Genomic DNA, 13440 nt, shown 5'->3' with positions numbered 1-13440 from the left:
GTAGGCTACAGTCCTCTCCAGCCACAGTTCTTCCCTTTGCCTGTCACTTCAGCCTCAGATATCCCACAGACTGGGCAGCCTGTAATGTCCCGGGCATTTCTCCCTGTGGATATTACTAGGGGTCACTGTGGATCTGTGGGAAAGCGGTAGAGAAAATGGATTCTGAAGTGGGAAACGTGAGTAGCCGTAAGCAAGAGCCCCCCAGACACCAAACCCTGGGAAAGCTGCAAATGCTCGGGTAACATAGAGCTTCCTCAGGAATGTTTCACCACAGTTCTGAGGCCCATACACTGAGGCTGACAGTGAGGGGTGGGGCTGAGTAGCGTGATGCCCTCTGTCCAGTCACAGTTTGGAAGAGCTGTTTTAGTATCCCAAAATGGTGTGGGCATGCCCAAGTCCTCCATCAGAGGCAGGAACGTGTGACGTGCGTGAATCAGGGTATCCTGTGAAGCCGTGTGCAGGCAAGGGTGTGGGGATATCAAAGCCTGTGAGGAATCAGTGTGACCGCATGGGTGCAGGCACCTGTAACCCCAGGAACCTCTGTGTTCCTCTGTGCCTCTTATGCAGAAGGAATGGGGCCAGAAGATAGGTGGTTCAGGCCAAGCCAGGCTGTTTTGTAGATCTCCATGTTTTAGTTCTTTCATAGCCACACGATCAATGTGAAGGTGATGTTGCAGGTACTGGTGCTGGAAAGGGAGGGGCCTTGAGAATATAACCTGTCCATGTAAGCAGGGACACTTGGGTGTCCAGGAGTGAGATGTCCCTAACCCCCACCCACATTCCTTCTGCAGGTGGAGGGAGCCAGACATGCCAGGGATGATGGCAAGGTTAACTGTCCTTTTGTAGCAAATCATACTAATGCAGTACTGCCACTGTGAAGGAGTATCTCATTACCATCACAGGCGGGAGCAGGCTCTCTCTATGGGCAGCAGCAGGAAGTGCATAGAACTTGAAAGGTGATGTGCCCTTCTCCACACACTCTTCATGCTGCAGGATACAGTGCATCCTATGCCTCTTGCATTCAGTGGTGCCAGCATTATGAACGATGGGCCAACAGCTCCAGGTACCAGAACAGCAGCTTTAACTACTTCAACTAGTTCTCTGCCCACAGCGTGGCAGGGTCTGACAGGATTGCTGAGGTGGAGGCTTGCTTGCAATGCCCTAAGAGAGCTTGGTGTGTTCCCCTGCTTTTGGATTTTTAGTCAGATCCCTGCTGTCTCTGGACGATCACATTTTGCTCTGCCAGAAAATCAGTAAGGACTACTTGAGGATGTTGGAACCAGGAGAAGGCACTTAGAGGACATGTGAGGAGATGCCAGTGGGGCTCCCCCTTGGGTTGTCAGGTAGCTGGGACATTTTTCTCTCACATGAACACCCTGAGGCTCGGAAGGATAGCCTATGACGCCAGGCCACTGCGGCATTGGGAAGAGACAGAAAGTCTGAAGAACTGCAGTGTGGCATCATGTTCAGGCAGGAAGCTGAAGGAAGATGCAGGAGTGTGCATGTCTACCGTCACTCAGAATCAAAGCAGATTCATGTACCCATTCCTGTGAGCTATTGTAAATTGTGCTGCTCTGAAGAGGGTTTTATATATTCTTCCTGATCGATGTTCCTGGTTTCGTAGGACATATTCCAAGCAGTGGGGCCACTGGGTTCAATGGCAGTTCTGTATTTCAATTTTTGAGAAAACCTCCTATGTCATAATGTTTTCCATACAGGCTGCATGAGTCTGCATTCCCACCAGCAGTATACTAGGGTGAGCTTTTCTGCACACCCTCACAGGCACTTTCTGTTTATTGACTTATTGAAAACATAGCCATTCTGGAAGACCTCAGGTGATACCCCATTATTGTTTTAATTTTCATCTCTCTGGTGATTAGTGACACTGAGCAGTTTTCATATGTCTCTTGGACATGTTTATGCGCTCTTTGGAGAAGTGTCTACTTAGGTCTTTGCTCGTTTTTTAATTGGATCGTTTGTCTTCCTCTTGTGAAGGTGTGTTTCTTAAAATATTAGGGGTAGTAACCCTTTATCAGATGTATCATCGGCAAATATGTTCTCCCATATAATGAGTTCCCTTTGCATTTTGTTGATGGTATCTTTGTGCAGAATCTTTTTATTTTGCTGTAGTCCCATTTGTTTATTTTCTCCTTTGCTTCCATTGCCCTAGGCAGTGTATTGGTGAGCATATTGCAATGAGAGATGTCTGAGATCATGCTGCCTCCATTTCCTTCTAGGATTTTTAATGGTTTCATGTTTTACCTTTAAGTTTTTTATCCAGTTGGAGTTGATCCTTGTGTGCGGTGCAAGATAGTGGTCTAGTTGCATTATTTTGAAAGTTCCTGTCCAATTTTCCCAACACCATTTATTGAAGAGACTTCCTTTACTCCACTGTATGCTCTGCCTCCTTTGTAAAATCTCAATTGAGTGTAATGAGTTGGGTCAATTCCTGGGTTCTCTGTTCAGTTCCATTTATGTCATTAAGTCTGTTCTTCTGCCAGTTCCATTCTGTTTCGATTAAAATGGCTTTACTATATCTTGATATGTATTATTTTGATTCCTTCCACTTTTTTCTTCCTCCCAAAATTGCTGCAGCGATTTGGGGTCCTGTCCTTTTTGTGTCCTTTAAATTTTTGCACTACTTCTTCTAGGTCTGTGATATCGGACATTGGTATTTTATGAATAGTTTGAATCTATAGATTGCTTTGGGGAGTACGGACATCTGAATGAGGTTGATTCTAGCAATCCATTAGCATGGTATATTCTTACACTTGTTTATATCTTCCTCTATCTCTTTTTTGAACATATTTGTTTTGCAAGTACACGTCTTTCACCCCTTTGGTTAAGTTAATTCCTAAGTATCTTAATTTTATTGTTGCACGTTAAATGTGTTTTTGTTTGTTTGTTTGTTTGTTTTAGTTTCTCTTTCTGAGAGATCATGAATGTTGTTTAAAAATGCCATTTACTTCTGGGCATTAATTTTCCATCCTGCTGCATAGCTGGGTTCCTTTATTATTAAATCTAGAAGTCTTTTGGTGACCTCTTTAGTGTTCTCAGCATACAATATCAGGTCATCTGCAAACAGTGACAGTTTTATTTCTCCTTTCCAATTTGGATGCCTTTTATGTTTTCTCCTTGTCTGATCGCTGTGGCAAGGACTTCCAACACTCTGTTGAATAAAAGATGGTGAAAGTGGACGTCCCTGTCTTGTTCCTCTTATTAGGGGATATGTTTTAGTTTTTGCCCATTGAGTATGAAGTTGACTGAAGGTTTGTCCTATAAGGACTTTAATGTGTTTAGGCATGATCCCTCTATTCCCACTGTGCTGAGAGTTTTTCTCAAAAATGGGCGCTGGGTTTTGTTGCTCTTTCTGCACATACTGAGATGATCATGAGATTTTTGTTTGTCAAATGGTTCCTGTGAGGCATCACATTTATAGATTTGTGAATACTGTACCAAACCTGCATCCCTGGAATAAACCCCACTTGGTCATGGGGTGTGATCTGTTTAACATATTGCTTGATCCAATTTGCTAATATTTGTTTGAAGATTTTAGCATCTTTGTTTATCACGGATATTGGCCTGTAATTCTTTCTTTGCAAGGTCTTTACCTGGATTTGTAGTTGGGATTATTCAGGCTGCCTAAAAAGAGCTTGGGAGTGTTTGTTCCTCTCGGACTTTTTGGAACAATTTGAATTATTTTTTGAATGTTTGATAAAACTCCCCTCTGAAACTGTCTGGGCCTGGCGCTTTTTTTCTTGGGCATTTTTAAAAAAATCATTGTTCCAATTTCACCAGTTTTTATCAACGTGTTCAGCATGCCTGATTCTTCCTCACTGAGTATTGGAAGGTTGTGTATTTCCAGAAATTTGTCTATTTCATCCAGGTTGTTGGCATATAGTTGTTCAGGGTATTTGCTTACAACCCTTTGTATTTCAGTGGTATCAGTTGTTACTTCACTTCTTTTGTTCCTCAATTTATTTATTTTTGACCTCTGTCTTTGGTTTTTGGTGAGTTGGGTTAAAAGTTCATCACACTGATTGTCTATTCAAAGACAAGCTCTTGGTTGCATTGACCTTTTTTAATTTTTTAGTCTCTACGTTATTTATTTAGGCTCTGGTTCTTTATTATTTTCTTCCTTTTACTTCCTCTGGGCCTTTTCGTGGTTTCTGTTCTCTTTCTAAATCTTTCAGTTGTAGTGTTAGATAGTTTAGTAGAAATTTTTCTGGTTCTCATTGCTATAAAAGCTTTTAACAAAAAAAGTTCGTATACGCTACTCTATTTGGACCCTGATCTAAAAGTGTTTCCTCCCTGCTACATACAAACTGTTGCAAAATTAATGCCAGTAATATAATAGTGGCAAATCACCAATGAAAACATGAGTAAAACTAAAGAAATCATTTTAAAACCTCTACCAATTTCAAGTTAAATATACCTACAAACTTCATATTTAAAAAGGCATATCTACCCTGGGCAGCGGGGCTCAGTGGTATAGTGTCGGCCTGCACACTGAAGGGTCTCAGGTTTGATTCCCAGTTGAGGGCACATACCTAGGTTGTAGATTCATTCCTCATCCCAGGTGTGCAGCGAATTAGAAAAGCAACCAATGTCTGTGTCTCTAACACTGAGGCACCTCTCTCTCTCTACCCCTTCTTCCATGCCACTCTCTCTGGAAGTCAATGAAAAAAATATCCTCTAGTGAGGGTTAACAACAACGACAATAGCAATAGCATAGCCATGGAGATGGGAAAGACATCAGTGTAAATGAGGAAATAGTCCAGAGTAGAATTGGGTATACTCTTTAAATGGGATGAGGCTTTCTTTTATGTTGACATTAAGGTTTCAGAAGTGAAAAGATGACGGTTGTGTTACAGGGGATACAGGCAGAAGGCCTCAGCTCTTGTCATCTTGAAGGAAAGATTTCAATCAAGAGAAAAAAATGAAGAAAAAAACCCAAAGCTTTAATGGCTGTAATAAAAATGTACTTAGGCTGGTGAACCAAGGCAGGTGCATAGATGAAGTAACAGGATAGCCTAGGCTGGGCTGCCTTTGCTCACTGGGAAGTCAGAGAAAAGGGGGCCTTGGACACATTTCCAAGACCTTTCAGACAGTTTCAGAAGACAAGCCTGGGATGAGCTGCCACTGCCCATTGCTCCCCTGGTTGAAAGCACCATGGGGCCCCCGCAGAAGGAAGGAGGAAACTGGCGCTGTCACGCTTTCCTGTGGTGTAGGGGAGCTCACACTTGGTCCTTTGTCCTGAGCATATTTATCTCCCTTGCAGGTGGAAAATCTTATGGGAGGCTTAAGGGGAGTTCTCAAGAGAATATTCATCAGCTTTCCAGGGGTGCCCTTTCAGGGTGCTGGTCGCCACTGATTAGTCCATGCCAGGAAGGGCCTCATTTGTCAATGTGTCTGGTCCTGAGTCCACTCCAATGCCACTTGTCTTGTCTTAATGCTTTTATGGGCCTGGAGCTGAAATACAACTGAGACTTAAAAGGTATCTTTAGGGAGGAATGCTTAGGGGGTCTCCACCGCATGACCCATGACATGCTCTGGGAGAATAGATTACCTGGGGACAAAGTTCTTGTTTTCCCAGTCTTTGTCCCTTGTAGGCCTCTGGGGGTTCCTGTCCAGGTGGTTTCCTGTGCCCTAGTCTCTACACCTGGGTTTCTGCATCTTTCCCATCTAATACAAACTATTTATTCTCCAGTGCCTTTGGCTTAGGGAAGATAGGCTTAACTCAAACTGCTGTCTAAAAATCTATCTCAGTTTCCCTTTCAACTTGTCCTGGAATTTTTCTAGCTTCTTGTTATGCTGTAACAGTTCTACATTATTCCAATTTTAAAACCACTGGAGCGTATAGTTTAAAATGTTTAGTTTTAGATGACGTATATTCTACATCAATTTCTGAAGGGGCATAAATCTGCTATCAGAGATTAAAATAAAACACAGAATTCAGAATGTAAAGTCATTTTTATTTCTTATGTAAGTAACAAAACAAAAACAACAACCCAATATTAAAAAGGGAAGAGGACCTGAACATTTCGAGGAGATGTAGAAGAAAGAAAATAGTGAAGATCAGAACAGAAATGAACGACACAGAGACCAAAAACACAGTACAAAATATCAATGAAAGTAAGAACTAGTTTTCTGACAGAAATAAGATCGATGAGTCTTTAGCCAGACGCACCAAAAAACAAACGGTGAGGACCCAAGAAAACAAAATCAGATGTGAAAGAGGCGATATAACAACTGACATGACAGAAACAGAAAGAATACTAAGAAAACACTATGCACAACAATAAAGTGGGGAAGCTGCGTAAAATGGACACATTCCTCAAAACTACAATCTGCTAAAACTCAATCGGAAAGAATCAGAAAACCTGGAGGGCCAGTAAAAATGGATGCAATTGAAGAAGTAATAAGAAAAAAACTTCCAGCAAACAAGTGTCTGGGGCCAGATGGATTTACATGCGAGCTTACCTAAACATTTAAAGAAGAATTAAAACCCACTCTCCTCAAAATATTTTAGAAAATTCCAGAGGAGGGAGATATTTTTATGAGACCAGTATTATAATAATCCCAAAACCAGATGAAGATCCTGCAAATAAAGAATTTCACAGACCAACGTCCCTCATGAACATAGGTGCCAAAATCCTCAGAAAATATATTACCAAATTTTATCCAGCAATACATTAAATAAGATCATACACCATGACCAAGTGTGATTTATTCTGGAGACGCAGCGCTGGTATAATATTCGCAAATCAAGAAATGTGAGAGCTAAACAAAATGAAGGACAAAAATCTTATGATCATATCAATAGATACAGAGAAAATATTCTAGAAAATCCAGCACCCATTTTGGAAAAAACTGGGAGCAAAGTGGAAATAGAGGGAATATATCTCAACATAATAAAGGCCATATACAACATACCTGGGGCCAAAATCATACTCAACGTGCAAAGGCTAAAACCATATCCCCTAAGAAGAGGAATAAGACACGGTTGCCCCTTTCACCACTACTGCTCAGCATACTACTGGAAGTCCTAGCCACAGCGAGCAGACAAAAAGAGAACATAAAAGGCATCCGTATCGGAAGAGAGAAGGTTAACTGTCATTACTTGCAGATGACATGATATTGTACATAAAAAACTAAAGAGTCCACCGAGTACTTGTGGATATAATTAATGAATTTGGCAAGGAAGCTGGAAGCAAAATTAACATCAACACATTGATGGCATTTTTTTTACACCGATTATGAACTCTTAGAAAAGACTATACCATTTACCATTGCAACTGAAAAAATAAGACACCTAGGAGTAAAGTCAAAGAAGGATGTAAAAGACTTGTATTCAGAAACAGGACATTGAAAAAAGAAATAGAGGAAGATACAAAGGAGTGAAAGAATTATAGACTGAAAGAATTAACATTATCAAAATATCCATGCTACCCAAAACAATCTATAAATTCAACACAATTGTCATCAATCCCAACAGTGTGTTTCACAGAGCTGGAAAAAATGTTTCGAAAATTTATAGGAAACCAAAAAAGACCCCGTGCACCCACAGTATTCTTGAGAAAGAACAGAGTTGTAGGATCACATTACTGAATATCCTGCTGTAGGGCAAAGCCACTGTGATCAGAACAACCTGCTTCTGGCACAGGAACAGGCACATAGATCAATGGAAAAGTACAGAATCCTGAAATTGACCCATGCCATCATGGTCAATTAATATTTGACCAAAGGGTCAAGAATAAGCCATACAGTAAAGACAGACACTTCAGGTCCGGATATGGGTTCTTGCTGTGCTCAGTGTGGTCTCACTGAGCCTACAGACAGGGGCTTGGGATGTGGTCACGTAGCGTGGAAAAGGCTCCTGGGCACCCCACTCGCTCCCCTTTGCTGTTGGGCTTCTGAAACATTTCTTCCAAACTGTGAGACTACAGCAGGCATCATCGTATTCAGCCCCGCCCCTCACTGTGAGCCTCAGTGTATGGGCCTTGTACCTGTAGAGAAACATTCCTGAGGAAGTCCTATTTTGCCTTAGCATCTTTAGGTTTCCTTTGGTTCGGTGTCTAGTGGGCTCTTTCCTAAGGCAACTCACGTTTCCCACTTCAGAATTCGTTTTCTTTAACACTTCCCACACATCCACAGGGACCCCTGGTAATATCCACAGGGAGAAATGCCCGGGCAGTAGAGGCTATTCCAGTATAAGGGATATCTGAGACTGAAGTGAGAGTCAAAGGGAAGAACTGTGGCTGGAGAGGACTGTAGCCTACATTCTGGTAGAGTTGGATCATCAGGATTATTACCGCCAAGATAAGGTCTCAGTCTGACTCCTTTTAGATTAGTAACTTTTTATTTGTTTCCATTGCTTTTGCTCTTTTGGTCGTTCTCTCATTCTGACTTTCTCTCATCCACTCCTTGGGTTTCAGTGACGAGTAGCAAGGATGACTTGATATTGCTTAAGGATTAGTTGGTTGCACAAGGGCTTGGTCTGAAGGAACAAAGTCAATAAACAATCATATTCACAGGAGGCCATGTCCATTTGAGGAAACGTAAAAAGTGTCAAAAACGGGCAAGGTGTACTGACTGTGGACATCATAGTCCAGAGATTGCCCAACACAAATTCATGTCCATGCCTTTGCCTCTGTGTGTGTGCATGTGTGTGTGTGTGCTTGTGTGTGCTTGTGTGTGAGGGCTGTGGCACACTCTCCTTCTTATTGTCCCTCTGCTCATTTACTCTTCCAGCAGGGGATTCTTGCCCAAATGAACCTAATACACTTCTGACTTCCCACTCGCCTTGACTCAATTCGCCACAGGTATCTGTGCACCTTATTCCACCCCTTGCTAAATGTCGCTTGGGATCTTCGGCCTCAGAGACTGATTCTCTCAGCAAAACACTGTGCAGTCATACTTCTAGAGAGGGACTTTGGTTCAACTGTGAAGTCTCCCACCTGGTTGCCTGTTCCTAATGTGTGACCGACTCCCTACAGGGAGGATACTTAGAAATCCATCATTTTTTAGGACCCAACACTGGACATTTATGCAAGTTTATTTGGTAGGCTCAGAAGGCATTCTTACATTTGTCCAGCCGATGGCCTATATGTTCACTCTGGTGATTATTTTGTAGATGCTGAAAATGCATTCTCAAGATTATCCATTAAGAGGCAGCACTGTTCCTAGAATGATTTTATTGGGAATAACGTCAAGGCAGTCTTACGCTTGCCCACATGGAAGCGGCATCTTTGACCCAAACAATTTTATTGGGGATCCTGGCATTTGCTTCCAACGTTCGAACATAATACGGAACTGAGCTCTCACAGGGATTTTACTGAGAAATCTGGCAATGCATTATCAAGATTTTCCGTTAGGCTCTGCTTCCTTGCAAGTCCATATTCTCCATCTCTAACTTATGTGCCTGGAGCACCTCCAGCGGGCACCAGGTGCACTGGTCGACAAATAGGAAAACGCACGGCGAGCATCCCCAACAAAATCATTAGCTAAAAAATGCTGCCAACGGATGCTTGAGAATGACAATTCATTGCCAGTATCCCGCAAATAATAAGTTTTTGGGAAAGTTTTGCCACCTATGAAAAAGATTACGAATGCAGTGCCAGCATGCCCAATAAAATCATACTGTGGAAAACCTGCCTTCTGGTTGACAAGTGCAAGAATGGCTGCGTAGCATCTCCCATAAAATTATTTGATTGAAAATGCTGTCCTCCGTGGACAATCGTGAGAATACATTGCCAGCATCCCCAGTAAGGTCATTTGTACGGAAATACTGCCAATTCTCAGATAAGTCTGAGAATGTATTGTCAGAATCACCACAAAACCTCTCTGTCGGCAAAATGCAAAAGGGTGAGAATGCGCTGATAGTATCCCCAATCCAATCATGTGGTTGAAAACTACTGCGACCTCATGTAGAGACCTGAGACTGCCTTGCAGGCATCCTCAATAAAATCATTTGGGGCGAAACGCTGCCACGCATCCCCGCAAAAAAACTTTCTCTGGGACAAATGCTGCCAAGTGTGGGACAAACGTGAGCATCCATTGCCAGCCCCTGTAAAATTATTTGGTTGAAAAAATGCTGCCCCTTTGAATAAAAGGTGATAATGTATTTCAGGCATCTCCCGTATAAACGTTTGATGAGAAATTACCTGACATTGTTTACAAATGTGAGAGAGCATTCCCGGCATTCCCAAGAAAAGCATTTGTTTTAAAAATGCTGCCACCTTGTGGAGGTAAGTGGGAGAGCATTAAACGCATCCCCTTTGAAAAAAACTTGGTGGAAATATTCTGCCCCCTGGTGGACAAGGTGAAGCATGCATTGACTGCATCCCCAACAAAATCACTCTTTGAGAAAAAGGCCACCAGGTGCTAAAGGACTGTATGAATGATTTCCCAGAATCCCCAATGAAACCCCTACTGAGATCAAGGTGCCAACTGGTGGACAAGAGTGAGAACGCATGCTCTGGAATCACAATAAAGTGATTTGGGCCTAAAATTCTGATAGCCAATGTCCACGTGTGAGAATTCAAAACCAACATCCACACCCACACACACAATATCACTTTAGGGGAAAACTGCGGCGAATAGTTGGACAAACGTGAGAATGTACAGCCAGCAGCAATAAAGTCGCTTGGTGGAAAAATTCCGCAACTGGCTGAACAAACGTAAGAATGCATTCTCAGCTTACCAAACAAAATCACTTGTGATGTCAAGGTGCCGACGGGTGGACAAGCGGGAGAAACCATTGCCTTTATGTGCAATAATAACATTTGGTGGAAAAATGCGGGCTTGTTGTAAACAGGCTTCACAATGCATTGCCAGCAGCCCCAATAATATCAGTTGTTGGAAAAAGGCCGCCACATGTTTGACAAGTGTGAGAATGCGTTGCCCGCATCCTCATGAAAATCCCTTCTGAGATGATGCTGGCTGCCAAATGGCGGACACATTTGAAAATACATTGCCAAGATTCACAATGAAAATCTCTTGTGGGAAAAATGCCCTTATCTTGTCGACTTGTGTGAGTGTTCATTGCCAGCATCCCCAGTGAAATCACTTGTGGGAAAATGCTTCCACCTATTGGACAAGAGTGAAAATGCATCGCCAGAAGCCCCAGTGAAGTTACATGGTGGAAAATAGCTGCCACTTGTTCTCCAAGGAGGAGCATGCAGTGCCAGGATCCTCAATAATATCATTTGGTGGGAAAATACTGCACCTGGTGTTTGAGTGTCAGAAGGAATTGCCAGCAGCCTTAAAACAATCATTTGTAAATAAGAAACCAGTCACCTTTCTACAAATGTGAAAATGCAGTTACAGCATCTCCAATAAGATCACTTGTGGAGAAAATGCTGTCACCTGGTATTCGAGCAAGGGAATGCATTGCCAGCGTTCTCAGGAAAATCCCTTGGTAAACAAAAGTGGCCACCTTGTGGACAGATGTGGGAATGCATTGCCAGCACAACCAAAGTAATCGTTTGGTGGAAAATGTGGCCTCTTGTTTGAGAGACTGAAGAATGCATTGCCCGCATCCGCAATAAAATCATTTTGTGGAAAAGTACTTCTACGAAGTACGTTGGACGAACGTGCTTCCAGCATTCCCCAAACGATACTTTGTGGTGAAAGTGTTGCCAGCTATTGAACAAAAGTGAAAGTGCCATGCCACTATTCCCAATAGAATCATTTTTGGGAAAGTAGGTTCAATGGCTGTTAAAACATGAGAATGCCTTGTCAACATCCACAAAATAATCACATTTGTGGAAAATGTAGCCAAGTCTTTTTCAAACTTGAGACTGAATTTTCAACACCCCCAATAATATAATTTGGTAGTAAAAATGCTTCCACAAACGTGTTAAGACAAACGTGGGAAAGCATTGCCAGCATCTCAAACAGAATCGTTGGTGGAAAAATGCTGCCATCTCATGTTTCAGCGCCAAAATGCATTGCCAGTTTCCCCAAAATGGGACAGTGGAGGGAAAATGCAGACAGCTGTAGAAAACAACGTGGGAATGCCTTGCCAGCATCCTCAGTAAAAGTACTTTGTGGGGAAATTCTGCCACCTGGTGGAAAAGCGTGAGAATGCACTTCCAGAACATTCCTGATATTCACTAGTGGAATATTGACGCCAACTGATAAATATAGAACCATTGCAAGCATCTCCAGCGAAATCGTGCGGTAAAATAATTCTGCTGCCTGCTTGACACACATTAGCTTCCATTGTCAGCATAGCCAATAAAATCTCGTGGTGTCAAAATGCCACCACCTGGTGGACAAACGAGAAAATGCATCTTCTGCATCTCCACAAGCATCCCAACTATGATCCTCAGTTCGAACAATACTGCCACCTGGTGGGTAAACGTGAGAATGCATCCACGAGTTCACCAATGGATTCATCCTGTTGAAAATGTTTCCACCTGTTGAATGGAATTGTGAATGCTTTTCCAGCATCCCCAATAAAATTACTCGTGAAATCATGCCGACACCTGGTGGAAAAGTGTGAGAATGCATTGCCAGCATCCCCAGAACAATCGTTGGTAAGAAACTTTCTGCCGCCTCTGGACAAAAGTAAGAATTCAGAGTGAGCATCTGCAATAATACCATTTGAGGAGAAAATGCTGCCACGTGGTGTTTCAGCATGAGAATGCAAAGGCTGAGGCTGCTCTGGAACCACTTGCCTCTATTGATCATCACAACCACCATATATTTCCTTAAGTGTCTCCTTATTCCTCCACAGGTCATCCTGAAAACACTGCCCGTTATAAACGGGTTGTGGCGGCACATGTTGAACACAGGGCTGGTGGAAACTTAAGAGATCCCACTGGCGGCAGTGACCCATTTTACAGATTGGGGATTATTCAGTATTCTTTAGTAATAGTCAGAGGAGACAATAGGAGGTTTGTTGTGTTCAGGGGACCTCCCACACTGTGAGATAAATAGGAGGGACTGTCCATTTTACTTCATAGAAGAGTCATGCACATGAGAAGCTTTCTCAGCGAAATATGTGTTTTCAAGCAAACATTGTTTCCCTGCACAGGAAATAGATGCAGAATGTCCCTGTGGGAAAGCATTGAGATGCGGAGACATCCAGAGCATGGCATGTAGTTAGAAAGATAAATTAAGAGCAAGTACCGTGTCTGTCTGTCTGTCTGTCTGTCTGTCTGTCGTTTGTGTGTTGGTTTGAGCCTTACGATTGGCTGCCTTGGAATGATCGACCAGTCCCTGGGAGGGCTGGGCCTTACAGTTGCAGAAGTGGGTAAGTTATGCTTTGGCAGAGGAAATGTATCATGAGTTTCTACAAGGGCCAGACAGGGTGGAGCAGGGAGAGGAGAAGGAATTGATTGAGGAGGAATTAATTGGCAGGGAGCAGTTTGTCCTGGGTGAGAGGACGCCATAAAAGTCATGAAGGTAGTGGTTGATGTTGAGCCTCAG

This window comes from Miniopterus schreibersii, assembly GCF_964146895.1.
Source record: "Miniopterus schreibersii genome assembly, chromosome: Y".
Lineage (NCBI taxonomy): Eukaryota > Metazoa > Chordata > Mammalia > Chiroptera > Miniopteridae > Miniopterus > Miniopterus schreibersii.
The sequence above is the reverse complement of the archived record's forward strand: the minus strand, read 5'-3'. Positions refer to the sequence as shown.